Genomic DNA, 18,118 nt, shown 5'->3' on the forward strand with positions numbered 1-18,118 from the left:
ATGGCAGTTTAAATGCCTTCCCTCTTGTAGACGCTTAAAGTAACTATTTTTTAAAGTGTCTTCAGTTCGGTTCTTTCAAAATTTTTACAAATTCAAATGTTATTGACCTACTACCTCTGAGGACTAAAGAACTAAGTGCTTAACTGGTCAGATGTTTTTTTTATGTTCCATAGCTGGTCAGGTGATGTAAATATTTACACCATTTTTTTTACAATGTAAATAAAAACTATCTCAGATATTACTCCTACTGCTAACAACTCATTTCAGCACCAAGCAGCCTGAAGTAATCACAGCTAGACGTGGTCCTCCTCCATTCCAATCCATTTAATACCTTGCTCCTTACAAAATCCCTGGAATTTCCAGATCTTTCCTTGTGGCATCCTACCACCTTAAACAGAGATGATGTTTGGCCCTGAGTAGTCGGCTATAAAGGACAATCTTTAGCAATCTGTCATCCCTCATCTGCACTAACCACCTAGACTTTTCTCTAATTGTTGCCCTAGAAAGCAGGATTCGACCACACTTTTTGTACAGGCTAATGTACAGGCGGGGGCTTCCCGCTTGACTGGCAGGCCTAACACAAGGGCCATCGAAATAAAACAATAAGCATTTTAACACACTATATTACTTTAAAGCAAAGAGCTAAAGGATATATCTTATTCTAGAGCTATAAGACTTAACATACAGGTATATTATAGTATTATTTGATATGCCTCTGTGTCTCCCGTCCTCAATTACAACAAGAGATTCCCCAAGCGCCTCTAAGGTCTAGCATGTCACGTAAAATTGCACCATTCTACGTTGCAACCGGAGGTTCCCCACTTAACTAGCGAGCCCCTCCCCCCCGTGGGAATTGTTTGCTAAGGCCCCGGTATAATTGATTGCTAGGGCCCTTGTTGGAATTGCTCGCTGGTGCTTCCTTTGGAAATCATTGCTAGGGGTCCTGTGAAATTAGATGCTAGAGACCCGGTCGGAATTGGATGCTAGGAAATTGGTTGGAATTAATTGGTTGGGCCCGGTAGTTTAGGATTCTAGGGCCCTCGTTGAAATTGGGTTCTAAGGCCCCCAATGGAATTGAATTCTAGGGCCCTGCTAGAATAGTATGCTGGGGCCCATTTTTGGAAGATCTTGCTAGTGCCGCCGGTGGAATTGGATTCTAAGACCCCCCATTGGAATTGTGTTAAGACTGTCAACTTTTTCATTGATATTCTGCATCTTCCAGTAGTTAAACAAGGCAATAAGGGCCCAGCCCTAAGGGTGATACAAACCTAATATCCTGTTGATTATGTCATAGAACGCACACAATATCAGTTGCGCCTAACCAAGCAGTTAATTTTCATTTTCTTGTCGGATAAGAACATAGGTAATTGAAAAGAAACTTGTACAACTGGAAATAATAAATGGAGCTTTTATTCAGATCACTGTTTCAAAGCAAATAATGAAGACCAGACCCAAAGAGGATAACATGGTCGGAAAAAAAATTGAATAAAATTTCGCTAGATCGCACCTAATGTTAAAGCAATACAGTATACTACTACTTCAGCTGCAACGATTTGAATGAATAAAGAGTTTAAGATTATCTGAGTTCTCAGAGAGCATTGGTAGAATATTTCAGGAAAGTATTAAGTTTTATTTTTCATTTCAACTTGAGGAGGTTTAAAATGAACAACTATGGATTCCTATAGAAAAAAAAACATTAAAATTAACGGATTCATGAACTAATAATAATAATTTTGGTTAAATTATAGATCTTTGAAGTAAAATAAAATTTTAAGCAACACTTTTTTAGTTAAAAGTTTCGTAACAAGGCTAAAGAAAATATTGACAGATCAGATACTGTCTGAGGGAGTTCATAAGTGTATTTGCGCGTTTGTGTTTGCATGACAACTCATATCGCTAACACTATGCTTACAACAACATAATTTCCAGGAACATATCAAACAGAAAAGAGTGGTCTAGCTACTTTTAAGACATGTTTTTTACGTAATTAAACATTTTTGGGATAAGATAAGATAAGAAGAGAGATAAGATTTATTCATCACGAAACACACATACAATATTACAGTTTACTATTTCTCCAAAGGCTCTTTGGCCTGTAAAAAAGGGGAAAATGAACGAGCCACTTACTCAGAGAAGAAAAAAAAATAATCACTTACTCACAGAGAGAAGAGCAAAAAGGAGAAGAGAGGGAAATATAAATAATATGAAAAACTATAGAAAACAAAACTAAATAGACTAATAGATTGAATAGACTAAATTAATTATGTAGATCTGTAGATAAAATAGACTCCAATGAAATAATAAGGAAATATATATGCATACAACACGCATATACACAAATAAAAAGAGATAAAATAATTTCTGAGAAGCCAATGAATTTTTAATAATTTTTTTGAACAAACCGAATGAGTGGCACCTTCGAGCTGATTCGGGCAACTTATTCCATACAATATAACTCGCAATTAAAGGATTAAAGTCTGACCTTACACAAGGAGTAAAAGGAACTTGAATATGGTTTTCGGTATTGCGAAGATTATAATTATTCTGATCAGAGGAAAAAGATGGATGAACACTTAGGGGACGGGGGAGGTCACCATGAAGATGAGAAAAATTAAAACATGCTCACGAAAGAATATACAGTGACTCGAGATCAAGTAATGGGATAACTCTTGAACGGTTAGTTTCCTTAATGAGGTTTCTAGCTTTATTATAAACCTTGGAAAATGGTTTTAACAGTAAAGGAAAGGTTGACATCCATACTATTGGACAGTAGGAAACGTAAGATCGGATCAAGGAGTGAAAAAGGATTTCCAAAATTGATCCAGGGAAAATATGTTTGAGTTTCCTTAAAATACCGAGATTCCTGCATATCTTCATTTTAATCAAATCAATGTGACGCTTGAAAGACAAGTTTTCATCAACAAGAATGCCCAAAAAACGAACATATCGATCTTTAGATCTTTGAATTATCCCATTTGGCTGATGAATTTCTGATAACTTGGGATAAATCTGAGAAACATGCGAAAATATCAAAAAATTCGATTTTGAATAATTTAGGGTAAGAAAATTAGCATCAAGCCATGAAATTACTCTCTCAAACAAGTATTCCAAGTTTAATCAAAGCTCGGATTCACAGTTCCCCGAAGTGCCGAGTGTGCTATCATCAGCAAAACAAACAAGGACATCAGAAGATGGCGAACTATAGCTGGCAATATGGGCAAGGGAAGGTTTAGGATGACAGAGTCTACAGCAATGTCCTAGCCATCCCAGTATCTTTCTTATTATAGCCCTAGAGAGCAGGATTGAACCATATTTTCACATCTTCCACATATAGGAAGATAATTCTGCCACTCCGGCTGAAATTATCCGCCCGGGATCAAAAAAGCTTCACACGCTCTCTTTTCGTCCTAATCTGTTCAAAGGCTCTTTATATCCTCCCAGGAGGTTCCTCCCATATAAGAACCGCATTATTTTCGTTTGATCCAAGACTGTTGGCCGAAAAAGACAATCTATCATCCTTCGTCCACATATGGTGTCTACCCATCCCAATATTTCTCTCACTATAGCCCTAGAAAGCAGGATTGAATTGTATTTTTATATTTCTATATTCTATATTAATTTTTTTCATAAATCTAACTAATTAGTTCTTCCCGTATTTCTATGTCAGCATAAATAAAACCAAACGTAAATCCGTCTATTCACTGAAAAATGAGCAAAATCATTGAAGTTGCCAAAATCATGGAAGGGAGTCTAGAATTTGGTCCTGACGTTGCCTCCACGATATTAGAGGAGGGTATCATAAAAGTTAGGTTCCAGGAGGACTAGGAGACCCACTTCCAAGAAGAAATTTATATTTTAAGGATCCTTGTAATTGACCACCAATTATTTCTATTATCCGATTTATCTCTGAGCTGGAAAGCTCATTGTCTTGAGAAGGCACGAAAACCCTAATTCAGTCTCAACAAATAACGGGAAGGAACGGTGACTTAAATTCCAATCAGATAATGTATTTATATAATACGGTAATTAGACCGGTGACGTCATGTGAAATATTGGTTTGGGTCAATTCAACTCAAATTGCCTACCACAAAACTACCTTAATAAGGGTACAAAGGCTAGTATGCCTAATGATTTTATCAGCGTATCATAGAACCACTACAGCATCCATGGAGCTTATTTTTGGACTTTTTCCTGAGGAAAATTTTATAGAGGAAGTAAAAGTAAAAATTGCTGTTAGACTATTGATAAACGGTAAACTAACTCAAAAACAGCTGATATAACCAGCAGAGCCAATTCCAAATTGTCATGAAGGACAGAAAGGAAGTGGAGCAGGGAATAGGGCTGCACCATCAAATTAATCCGATGTTATTTTATTCTTAAAATCTAAAATCTTAAAATCTTTATTCTCTAAGTTTTAATATTTTGACAACAGATCCAGATCTTTCCTTACGGTATTCTCCCACCCTAACCAGGGATGATGTTTTGCCCTGAATAATCAGCTGTAAAGGAGAATCCTTAGCAATCTGTCATCCCTCATGTGCACAAAGTGCCCTAACTGTCTAGATCTTTCTCTCATTGTAGCCTTAGAAAGCAGGATTAGGCCATATATTTTGTACAGACTACTGTAAAAGCCGGGGTTCCCCACTAGGCTGGAAAGACTCTGACCTCTTATAATCCTTAACATAAGTAAACAATCTCTTACTATGCGTCACTCCTCAAGTGGGAATAAAGTTGACAGCAAGGTCTTCAGTCTTGCAGATACCCCGAAAGGGTCGAGTTAGTTCTTCGCAAAGGCTGTTAATCATAGATCTGGATATTAAACGCAGTTGTCCTATTATAGAGGATCCTCCCCCAATGGTATTCTGCGTCACGATGCAATTTAACCCATTGCTGGAGAAGGTTTGTAACTCATGGGACGCTTGGACACGCCGTTGGGTCCTGTTGAGTGTACATTTGAGTTAAAATGTACATGGAGTTAAAAATCCCTTTCCGGAACAAATTCCTTTCATATTGTAAAGAGGGATGAAGAGCCAGGTGAATGAAAGATTCAAGAATTGACTCGCATATCAAATTATGAACATTTCTGAAACTTTCACTAACGTTAGAAGCAGTTCAGTAAGAGAGGTATGTTGTGCCTTATAAATACAACAATAAACTGTGTTACAGAACACATTTGTTCGAATAGACACTTCCCACCCAAACTCTGACACTCAGTAAAAACGCATATAAGTATAAATTCACGAGTTTTTAGTTGTTTTTTTTTTATGCTTGCAGTATTTAAAAACTAATGCTGGAATACTTTGTTTTCTTTGAAGTAGAGCATACGTTTTTTTTTTTTTTCGCTGAGGATAACTTCGCTGAGGTAAGGATAATGGAACTGTTTTGAAAAACTTTTCACTTTCGTTTTATTGATTTTATCCTGTTGTAAGTTGTTTCTTCTTATATACTTTTGTATTGTTGAAGACGGCCCTTGGACATAGGGCCGAAATATTTATTTCTAATTTGTTTCCTACTGTCTTGAGAAATTTCCTATTGTTCTTCTTGTTTTTGGTGTTTGCCTTTGACTTGGGCTAGACATGGCTCACAGATTGCCGTATTAAGTGATATCCCTCCACCATTTCGGGTAATAAAGAATTATTATATAATATTATTATCTATATATATAAAAATAAGTTGTCTGTGTGTGTGTGGGTCTGTCTGTCGGGTGACGTCATGTTTGTGTGTCGACTGACGTCATGTTTTCAACTGACGAAATTACAGACCGGGACATCGGGACACAAATAACGACCGGGACACCGGCACATAGGGAATATAAATGACGACACTCAAAGAGAAAGCGACCGGGACAAAAGGAATGTTCGATTAGCAATCACCATCAACAAAGCACCGGGACACGAATGACGACCGGGACACAGGGAGTATAAATGACGACCAGGACATAAGTAAAAAAAGCTAAAAAAAACTAAAAAAAAGGTAAAAACTACAAAAAAACTAAAAAGAAAAAAAACAAACTAAAAACTAATAAAAAAACTAAAAACGCTAAAAAACTAAAAAAACTAAAAAAGAAAAAAATAAAAAAGGAAAAAAATGAAAAATAAAGCAGAAAAACAAAACTAAAAAAACAAATGTATATATAGACCGGGACACCGGGATACAAATGACGACCGGGACACAGGGAATATAAATGACGACCGGGACACAGGGACACAACTACAACGGGGACCCCGGGGGCACAGGGGGATATAAATGACGACCGGGACACTCAAAGAGAAATCACAGACTGGGACACCGGGACACAAATGACGACCGGGACACAGGGAATATAAATGACGACGGGGACACAGGGACACAACTACAAAGGGGACGCCGGGGGGCACAGGGGGATATATAAATGACGACGGCGACACAGGGAATGGTCGATTAGCAATCACCATCAACATAGCTCAAGGACAATCATTAGAATCATAAGGTATAGATCTGAATACGGATTGTTTTCCCATGGACCATTATATGTTGCATGTTCAAGAGTCGGTAAACCTGACAATCTATTTATATGCACAGACAATGGGACAGCAAAGAATGTTGTATATTCGCAAGTTTTACGTAGTTAGAAACATATATATATATATATATATATATATATATATATATATATATATATATATATATATATATATATATATATATATATATATATATATATATATATATATATATATATATATTCACAGGTGGGACATAGGGACACAACTACAATGGCGCGTAACTAATATGGCGCGTAACGACTTACGCGCGCGGGGGGGCTTGGGGGGGGGGCGAAGCGCCACCCCAACAGCTAGTTATATATATAATTTAAACAGCTGTTTCATTAAAGTATTTGGCTCAAAACACTTAAGATATCATATTTCAACCCTTCAAGTATCGTAACTTTCCCCCTAAAAGAGGTCAAAAGTGAAGTAAGATGTACCTCAACCCTCTGATGCTAAGTGAAAATCTAAATTTAGAAAGGTGCTTTAGTAAAGTAAGAGTTAAGCTAGCCTGTTCTGTAATGTTTTCGATGGGTTTTATCTGTTTCATTGACCTCTTTTTGTTGTCTTTATATTTTTCCTTTATAGCTAACACCTTTAGTTTCCATTTTAATTCACGCTTTCCCTGTCTGTTTGTTTTACCAAGCACGTTTTTTTTCTGCCTGATGTGTCCATAGCAATACTATCCTTTACACATCTAACGATGTCAACTGTGTCTGGGAGCTAAATTAAATAAAAAAAACTATTTTTTTTAAATGAAAGTAAGGAGCGACATTAAAACTCAAAACGAACAGAAATTACTCCGTATATGAAAGGGGCTTTTCCTCCTCGACACCCCGCTCCTTACGCTAAAGTTTTTTATTGTTTTAAAAAGTAGAGTTGCGAGAAAGAATCAAACTTTAGCGCAAGGAGCGGGGTGTCGAGGAGGAAAAGCCCCTTTCATATACGGAGTAATTTCTGTTCGTTTTAAGTTTTAATGTCGCTCCTTACTTTCATTTAAAAAAACTTGTTTTTTTATTTAATTTCTGAAAGTTTTTGAATTAATGCATGTCTGATTTTGGCTCTCCGTACATAAATTATAAAAATGAAATTTGTATATTAATTCTTTTTTTGGCTAAATGGCTTTCTCTTAGTTTTGATCAGACGATTTTGAGAAATAAGGGGTGGGGAAGGAGGTCTAGTTGCCCTCCAATTTCTCGGTTACTTAAAAAGGCAACTAGATCTTTTATTTTTAACGAACGTTTTTATTAGTAAAAAAAAAATACGTAACTTAAGAATTAACTTATGTAACAAACTTTTATATTCTTATATTTTTGATTATATATATGAGAGGGTTGGTCCCGTCGTTAATACCTCGCTCTTCACACTAAATCTTGTTTTATCCCAATTCTTTAAGAATGACCCTTGAATCAGAAAGGCCGTAGAATAAATAGTTGAAATTATTTTAAAAAATTTTAGCATAAAGAGCGAAGTATTTATCTCCTCATAAATACCTCGCTCTTTATGCTAGAGTATTTATAGAACCCCTCATATGCGTAATAATCTCTGTTCGTTTAAAGTTTTAATGCTTCTCCTTACTTTAAATTGAAAAAACTTTTTCATGTTTACATTTTCTTTGTTTTTTTTTATAGTAATGCTAGAAAGTCCTGCGCCCTTTTCATTGAATTTCTCTTCCCCCATGAAATATTCCTCCAAGGAAAGATCCTCCCATATAGCCCCCTCCCCTGAACCCCACACCCAAACCAAAAAAATCCCCCTGATAACGTCGGTACACTTCCCAGTAACCATTACTGTATGTAAACATTGGTCAAAGTTTGTAACTTGCAGCCCCTCCCCCAGGGACTGTGGGGGGTAAGTCATCCCCAAAGACATAATTATTATGGTTTTCGACTATGCGGAACAATATGGCTATCTCAAAATTTTGATGCGTTGATTTTGGGGAAAAAATGAGCGTGGGAGGGGGCCTAGGTGCCCTCCAATTTTTTTGGTCACTTAAAAAGGGCACTAGAACTTTTCATTTCCGTTAGAATGAGCCCTTTTGCAACACTCTAGGACCACTTGGTCGATACGATGACCCCTGGAAAAAAAAAAAAAAACAAAAACAAAAAAACAAATAAACACGCACCCGTGATTTGTCTTCTGGCAAAAAATACGAAATTCCACATTTCTGTAGATTGGACCTTGAAATTTTTACTATAGGGTTCTCTGATACGCTGAATGTGATGGTGTAATTTTAGTTAAGATCCTAAGACTTTTAGGGGGTGTTACCCCCTATTTTCCAAAATAAGGCAAATTTTCTCAGGCTCGTAACTTTTGATGACAAAGACTAAATTTGATGAAACTTATATATTGAAAATCAGCATAAAAATCCGATTCTTTTGATATATCTTTTAGCATCAAAATTCCGTTTTTTAGAGTTTCGTTTACTATTGAGCCGGGTCGCTCCTCACTACAGTTCGTTACCACGAACTGTTTGAAAAGGCTATCTGACTTAACAAGGCATGTCAGAACATTAAGAATTTTTGCGGAAGTTGAATTTTCCTCGTGGATATCACCTTTGTCAAAGTAAAAAAAAATTTAGGTCGAGGTCGCAATGCTTAAGCTGCATGCGAACTTGATAAAAATAATTATGGTTCCTCTTTAAATAGACGCTGTTTGAATTATAAGCCATTATTATTATTTGGGTTCAGCCAGGGTACTCTTTGTAAGATTTAGAATATGCTTGGGAAAAATGTGGGAGGGGGGGGGGGGGTAGCCGTATACTATGGATACATAAACAACTAAAGTAAAAAGAATTTCACACAGGAATTCTGTCAAATTCCCCAATATAAATTTTCGCCTGAAAAGTTAATCCCTTGTCAATTTCTCTCTCCACTGGAAATTCTCCATATGGAAACCAACTCCAATCACCCCACGCCCCACCCAAAAAATGTATTGACTTCCAAATAACAAATACCATACGTAAACAATGGGCAATATCTGAACTTACAGCCCTCTCCCCAAGGACATTGGGGGTCATTTTGTCCATAAAGACATAGTTACTTTTGTATTATAGTGACCCCATTCAAGAAGTGAAGTTAGGTGAAATATACCAAAACAGGATGAAAACATAATACTGTATTAACGCAATTATGGAAACTACAGAAGAAAATTGAAGAAATTAATACAATTTTACTGTCAGCAAACCACGTGTTGACACACTAGCCGACTTTTCCTACATGGCTTAGTTGTTCACTTCCAATATTACTTTTTGTTGAAAAAGCATAAAGTAATGTTGTTTCCATTGACACACTGTCCTGTTTTGGGCAGCACCCCTTTACCCTGGAAAAGTCTAATTCCCTCTTAGTCAGTCCTTGATAAATTCCAATCTTCATTTTAACATCCATGGTCAGACATTATTCTCTATCACTACACATGACAAACTTAATAAATTTCATTTATGGTCGGAGAAATCAGTTCTACTCAGATCAAGAACTTGAATGGGGTCGCTATAATGCGTATATACCAGGAATAGTTATTGGATCTTTCAACTATGCTGAATAAAACAACCATCTCAAAATTTTGTTCAAATAACTCTGGGGGAAAAGGGTTAGCTTGACAAGCTACATATTAACTCTTGCCCTCAAGGCAAATAACTAATTTATCATATTACATACTAACTTGATTGCCTTAAATCACTCTTGCAAGCAATAAGGATGAATCCTGTAGATACTGGTTACTGATGATGAGGGCTCAGCTTATTGGGCCAACCACATAGTTGGAGAAAAAATTGTTCTTTACCCTGCTATTGACAGGTGTCTGGTTGAGCTTCAGGGGGGTACTATTAAGTTCTAGAGGAACTATCATCTGGAAAAGGTTTGGGATGATATCCTGGGCACAAATGAATGTCACACTTCTGAGTTCTCTTATCACCCAATTTCCAATGAAACCCTTTTCGATCTTAAATCTTGGATTACTAATGAAAACTGGCTGGCTCTGAAGGGGAACAATGACATTAATTTTGAAGTTTCTAAATTCTTAAATTTCATTAAAACAAAATGAAGATTCCTTTCAGATAAAAAAAAAAAAAAAAAATAGGGGAATCAAAAATCAGGGGAATACCTGGGAGGGTGTAAAGAGGGAAGCTTTGAATAAATTGGGATGGGAGAGGAGTGTTCGAGCCTGGGTTGGCCTCAAGCGGCTTGGTGCTGCAGTGAGCTGTTAGCAGTAGCAGTATTTCATGTCAAAATCAAATCTTTGCTAAGTAGGCTTGGATTAGCGTGGAAAAATCTTGGCAGGTCTAAGTAGGCTATTCAACTTTGAACAGGCAATTTCATTCCTGACATTATTCCGCTTCCTTTACTCTCTCTAACATTTAATGTATCCAAGATAAGACAAGTGGTCAATCACCAAAGTTTAGATGGAATTGGTGATTTTCAGTTTTCAAAGGGAAAGAAAGGGTTTCCCCCTTGTGAAAAAAAATATTTTGTGAACTACGAGTACAGTGCAGATACTGTACCCCTTCCACCTTGGATACGGCTTTGTCTGACAATTTTATAATCGTTAGTTGTCACCTTTTGGGATCAATAAATTTGTAATGTTTGAGTTTTTTTCAGACGAAAAGCTTTGCAAAATTTAACTAATTAGCTTCGCTTATTCATTTATTTGGCTCAATGTGGGTACATAGACAAAAATTTATTGTCCTAAAAACTTCATAGCCTGACTCGACCAAAAGAAAATACAAGAAAATCCTTGTTCTCAGCCAGCTAAGACGGGTTAAACGGACAAAAAAGTATTTCTGTTTTGATGACCTTTCTAATTTAAAGTGTATCTAATCTTTTAATTTACTCTATGTGGTGTAATCGATTGCGTCAAGGCGATGTGTTTTAAATCAGGAATGTATGCATGCAGGGGGAGAGGTTCTTTGGGACCATGTAACGTCGAAGTACCAACATGCTAAAAATTCTTATTTGTTACCAATAACAAATAAAAATATACATACAATACATAATACATGTGAAAATATACCCCTCCCAAGGACACTCTTATACTTATTACTCCAAAACACTTATACATAATTTATTGGGTCATCTTCTGTATTACTATCGCCCATTCCGAAACTAATTTTTACAAATGTTAATAAAAAAAAGGCTTAAAAAAATTGATAAAAAATTCATATACATTACAAAGAAAAGTTTTGCAGCCATTGATAATGCTAAAATTAATACTGTAATAATTACACCCCTCTCCCCTCTCTCACAGTCCAAGTTTTCAGCGTCGTCAGTCAACTTTGACCATGGGTCATTCCTGGCTGATGGCTTACAACCAAATTATCGATTTACTTCATATTCCCAAAAATGATATTTCATATCTTTGTTATTATTTGGTAAAGCTAACTAATGGTACAATACATGTTTGTTTGACCCTATTTTTAGTCATTAAATTGTCTTACTCTTTTGATGCCAAACTTTTAACAACATCCTGTTTTAATGGTCTTTTTTTTAGCAATATCCAAGAGTACGTTTTAGAATATTCTTAGATTTCCACAAATATTCCAATTATTACTGACCGGTTTTCCAGCTTTGAACTCACTTCCGGAGCATAAATCTACTCCTCTAAATTATCAAACTTAAAACTGAAAGAATCACTTCACCAATTGATTGCCTCAATAATTACATTTGAAGTATTGGTCAATTTTATCATTTTGTAATTATCATTCTATTAATTTAGCACAAAGATGCGGTACTTCTTTTTGTAATAATAAAAAAAAATTCCAGGAGTATGATTTTGAGCAAGGTCACCTTTCCAATTGACTCAATCATTTTATCAGGGTTAATTAAATAATTCCTTTCTTTAGGATCGGCAAGTAGCAAGTACATGATAATCTAGTAGCATAAAAAAGAAGAAATTTTCACTTAAACAAGCTAAATTTTTTATTAAGATGAAGAATATAAAAATAGGATTTTTTTTGATGGTTTCTTGACTCAGGATGTGGCTCCTTGGCTGAGGAGGAAAGGCCACACAAGGAGTAGAAGAGCTTAGATGAGCAGTAAATTTGTTTAGCAAGGGATGAGCAAAAAATATAATAGATTTGAAAATGTTAAGGGTTCCATTTCTTTTAAAAAATTAAAAGGGGAAATAAAAAAGAATAAACAACAGTTTTAGAGAAAATTAACTTTACTTAAGGTTGAGAACCCTTGGTTTTTATTTAAACTTTATAATTATAAGGGGCCACGCCTGTTGCAACGCCTTTGTATGTGAAAATAAATACTAACACACAAAAAGACGGCAACAGGTATACAGACCTTACAGATTTAGTTTCGAAATTTACTGCTCAGCTTAATGCTCAGCTTACAGCTCAGCTCTCAACCTAGAATAGAGCAAGGACGTTAATTGATTGGAGACAGAAGATAGAAATGGAGATATAACCAGCTTATTGAATCTAAATGTATTTGGAAAACTTCCCTGAATATGATGATAAAGGTAAAATAAATGGAGATATTTTCTTGTATGTATTCGTATATGGGTCACAAACAGAAGCATGGTCACAAACGGGTCACAAACAAAAATAACGACTAATTATTCCAATTTTTTTTTTTTTCTGTTTAAATGATGATGTTTTTAACTGAAATTATATGAAATGTTCTTACATTCAAAAGGTTCTTGGACTATTTTTGACGTAACACTTTAAATTAGGTATTCTTGTCTAGCACAAAACTGCCGTTCTAAGACGAACAAAAAAATTTTCAAGAGGGGATAAATTCATTTATTTAGACAGTGAAAAAAAAAAACATTGCTAAGCAAGAGCTATGAGCTCATTTGGCACTTATGACGAGGTCGGAAGAGCCGACAGCTCATATGGTATGAACTCTAGCGTATCAATTAAGGCATTTAAAAAAAAGGCTGAAAAATTTACTAATTTCGTCATATACTGTCTTTAATTAGCTTTCTATTATGCACAGTAAAAGAAAGCTGCGCTGGTGATTGAGTTTCACATTCTGTAGTATGTTTTCCATGCCTCTTAGCCCTGGTTAAAGCGTTCTTGATCAGAGACATACCTAACCAAAAAATATAATAATTTCTTTTTTTCTGCATAATAACGACTTCTTCTTACTAAAGTCTTAAATTTATCCAAAACTGTGCAGATAGATAGGGCTGTATTTCACCAACTTAACCGCTGAAATTATAATTCGACTACTTGAATTTAAAAGCTTCACTGTGTATCCCTAACTTTTACACATCTCTAAAATGTCCTACATACTTAATGTGTACATATACTTGTGCAAATTTTAATTCATAGTCCAAATCGTCAATAGTTTGATAGAAGAATGGTATAATTGGATGAATTTTGAATATTTCGTTAAGCAATATATACGAAAAAACTATAGTTGAAAGAATATTTGCATGGATTTGGTTTTTTTTTGCATAGTACCAACTATTTCTATTAAAATCGTAAATTTTTGTTTGATTCACTGAAAATACACAGACAAATAAGGCTCTGTTTCACCAACTTAACTAATGAAATTATAATTCGACTGCTTGAATTTAGAAAAATTCACTGTGCTTCCCTAATTTTCACAAATCTCTGAAATGCCCCCTATGCATTCCCAAAGTACCTCACTATAGACCGTTAGAGCTCATCTTAAGAGCCCAAGGAGCTCACCCAAAGAGCCCAATTCTGAAGATTGAGAGTCAAGCTAGACTTTTCCAGAGGCATCCCAGTCCAGTAAGTGAGGGATTCTCAAAAAAATCGTTGACTTTTTGCAAAGTCTTAGTGTTTTACAACAAAGGTTTTAAAATGCTAGTGAAAGGGGTTGACAAACCGAAAAAAAAGTTTCCAATTGCAAGAGAGCTGTGGCACTCCCCGAACATCGTACTCTTAAGCAGTGGGGAAAGGCAGCAGGACCTTACACTTTCTTTGCTTTACTCTTCGTAATAAAGTCGAAGACGTCTTTCCTCCAAAAGAACAAAAGACAAAACTCAGTGGCATGGAGGAAAACGTTTGAGAACGACCAAGTTAACGAACAACCAATTTAAAAGACATAAAAACCCCGAACGGTACAAGTCCAAGTACTATTTGCTGATGAATTGAACTCACATATTTGTTAAAGTTACAAAAGTGTAAGTACAGTGGATTATAGTTTGTATTATCTTTTTTAACTGGTCTGTATTTTTTGGATAAAAAAGAAGTTAAATTTAAAGTTGTACAATCATAAATAATTAGATTGTTATATGATAACAACATTTATATAGTTTGAAAAATAAAAGGCGGTATTCATGCCGCTTTATTCCTTTTTCTTGAATTACAAACTGTCTCCAAACATGAATCAAAACACAAAACTTTTATCAGAATTATGGAACAGATAAGAAACCTGTCCTATTTTTACAGTCACAATCAAATGGAACTTAAGAAACAAAACACAAAACTGAATTAAAAGAATATTTTAAAAGCCCTCTCCAATTTTATCTGAAGTTGTCAGCGTAATTAGCTTCATTGAGTGTCAACTCTTGGGACCAACTGAAGCCTTAATCAGATTAATCTAAATTAATTAGATTGCTATTTGATAACCCCATTTTCACATAGTTTGAAAAATAAAAGGCAGTATTCATGCCGTTTTATTCCTTTTTCCTGAATTACAAACTATCTCTAAACATGAATCGAAACCCAAAACTTTTTTCAGAATTATGGAACAGATGAGAGACCTGTCCTATTTTTACAGTCACAATCAAATGGAACTTAAGAAACAAAACACAAGAAAGTGACTTACGGCAGATTTCCCCCTTTTGTTTCTATTTCTTCATTTCCAATTATCTTTGCGACTAAAAAAAGGAGTGACTTTTTTACTAAGGAAAAAGATTCTTTATTCTATTCTAGTGTGTAATCGGTAGGGATATTTTTTATAAAAAAAAATTTTCTCACGCGAATAGTAGCAAGTAACAACAAATGACCATCGTTCTGTTAGCTAATAAAAAGTAATGTGGCAATAATTTCTTAGGATGTGAGAAAATCTTCTGACTGTGTGTCCCATGATATTCTTCTGGCAAAATTCTCGTATTTTAGTGTTTGGGGGAAAGCATTAAAATGGTTGTAATCTTATCTTTATGGCAGGTTTTTTTTTATCCAGGGTCTGATATTAAGGCCGAAGTAGACTTTGAAATTCGACAAGGGTCTATACTTGGTACTTTTATTTATATTGTATATGCCAATGTCTTATATTCGGCTATAAGAGATAATCCAAGGTCCTTTTGTTCTTACATATGTCATCCAGATGAGTTACAGTATCCTAATTCAATATATATAAAACAAATATTGATTTATTTTCATTTGCTGATGATAGTACACTTGCTTCTGCCAAGTTTGGCAATAAAGCTTCAAATACTGATGGACACAGCTTATGAGAGGTTTGAAGCAAATTATCTCGCTCTAAATCAATCATTCATGAGTTAAAATTACCTCTTTTTTCTGAATTAACACTTCCCCAGATCCCCCAAAGAGAGCCCATTCTTTTTGGTTATGTCAATCACATATCTAGGACTTCTGCTTATTTTCCCCACCAAGTTTCATCCCAATTCCTCCACTCTAAGCGTTTCCTAAGATTTTAGGTCCCCCCCAACTCTCCCCCCCCAATTTCATCAGATCTGGATGGGATTTAAAATAAGAGCTCTGAGACACGATATCCTTCTATATATCAAATTTCATTGAGATCTGATCACCCGTTCGTAAGTTAAAAATACCTCATTTTTTCAATTTTTTCCAATATAACCGTCCCCCCCCCCAGATGTTCAAATGGAGGAAAAGACAGTTTCTAATTAATCTGGTCCGGTTTCTGATACGCCTGCTATATTACATCGTCCTAGCTTACCTGGAAGTGCCTAAACTAGCAAAACCAGGACCGACAGAATTTGTAATCGCTATATGTCACTTTGTAGATAAAAAGTGCCATAAAAACCTACCAGTAAAAATAAATGCTAATATTCCAGTATACAATTTCATTCTTATTTTGAATGTGTGTGTTACTTTAAAGCAATCAAACTGAGAAATGAAGGAATTGTGAAGAATTTTCAAATTCTCCCCGAAAATAATAACCTGCATGTCGATTGCATATGGCGAATACAATGCCAAAACATTCTATTTGCCATATGCAATTAATTGGCTATTGTTTTTAGTGAAAATTTTGTGTGTTTATGTTATAGATGAAAGAAGAGGAGAACCTTTTCCGATTTAAACAAAAGATGAGAATGATAAAAGTATAAAAAAAAACAGCTGTTAAAAGTTGTAATTAAAACAGAGCTTTTTTCTTAATTGTCAATACAAAAGTCGCAACAAATAAAGCTAATTAGTCAATGCAACTGCTTTGCGTGCAACTGTATTTTAAAAGTATTGCTTGAATTGTGTCGAATTAACGACTTACACAGTAACAGTTTAATCTGGCATATTCAAAAAATATTTGTGTGCATTTAGGGACAAAAAGTAAATTTTTAGTGTACAGCGTATTTGTTCAATGAAGAAAAGGAGCAGCCTCTGTCGCTTACAGACTTACTCTTTGCGTCTCTTTGCGCACATGTGTCTATTGTTTACTTAAAATTGAAAAAAAAACTTTTTATTTTACAATATGATATAACAGAGTAAAAGCCTGGGGTAAAAAATCTATATATTTTTTCTTTATTTTCAAAAAATGACGCAAGAACGGATTCTTTTGAACGGATTGTCTATAATAAGGCTGATAAGGCTGATAGACATAATTATTAACAAATGAGCTAACCTCATTTTTATACAATCCTAAATACGTATACAATCCCAAATACGTCCATACAGCCCATTGGAAAAACATTATGGCATCAGTTCATTTGAGGGACGAATGGTGTTCCTTTGTCAATGCCCTAGGTATCTCTGGAGGTAAAGGAGGATTTAAAGTCTAAGGAAGGTTTTGCATGAAACCGACTGTATCAGTAAAAAATGAACATGATTGAATTTAACAAACAAATAAGTAAATAAGTAAAAATAATAAAAAAATAAGTAAAAAATAAATAAGAAAATAAGTAAAAATAATGCAAAATAAGTTTTTCAAAGAAAAAGCAGAGTTCCATTAAGCCAAAAATGAACTGAAATAAAGTAAAATAGTCTTCCAGGCATAAAACTGACTTAAAATTTTGTAAGCATAAAACGGACATAAAACTTCTAAGCGTAAAAAAATCACCATTAATAAATAAATGAAATCCAAGACGAACAAGAAGTTACAATAAACAACCAAGTAAAACTCAAGACGAGCATAAATTCACATGAATAGGGCTGACAACTGTCATGCCTCTAAAATAATAACGCAATTTTGTAAAAATCCTGGAGGAGGGGGGAGGGGGTAAATTTGAAGTCAATTTTCCAAATCAAATGGAAATGACCGTGGAAACCGAAAATGAGCCTTATAGTAACAAAAAGACAAAATACAATAAAGAAAACTAACCTGTCACTAAGAATGCTTAGATTATACAGGCTGATAGACATATCTATTAACAAATGAGCTAACCTCATTTTTATACAATCCTAATATGGAGGGGATTAATGCTAGGATTGGTTCTGACTCAATTAGACTATCTGTCTCAGCTTTTTCAACAAT

At 35.0% G+C, this 18,118-nt stretch overlaps 2 protein-coding genes across 8 annotated transcripts in view; both read right to left on the minus strand.

Annotated features, from left to right (window-relative positions):
• The window catches only part of LOC136026093 (FGGY carbohydrate kinase domain-containing protein-like), a 461,793-nt gene that overhangs the window by 216,951 nt on the left and 226,724 nt on the right, over positions 1 to 18,118 (minus strand). The window lies entirely within an intron of this gene.
• Positions 12,415 to 18,118, minus strand: part of LOC136026012 (uncharacterized) — a 110,339-nt gene continuing 104,635 nt past the window's right edge. For all 7 annotated transcript variants that reach the window (XM_065702165.1, XM_065702216.1, XM_065702206.1 and 4 more), the window contains one exon: positions 12,415 to 12,876. The gene's annotated coding sequence lies outside the window, so the exon portion shown is untranslated. The remainder of the gene's footprint in view (positions 12,877 to 18,118) is intronic.

This window comes from Artemia franciscana, chromosome 1 (assembly GCF_032884065.1).
Source record: "Artemia franciscana chromosome 1, ASM3288406v1, whole genome shotgun sequence".
In the NCBI taxonomy this organism is placed as follows: Eukaryota; Metazoa; Arthropoda; class Branchiopoda; order Anostraca; family Artemiidae; genus Artemia; species Artemia franciscana.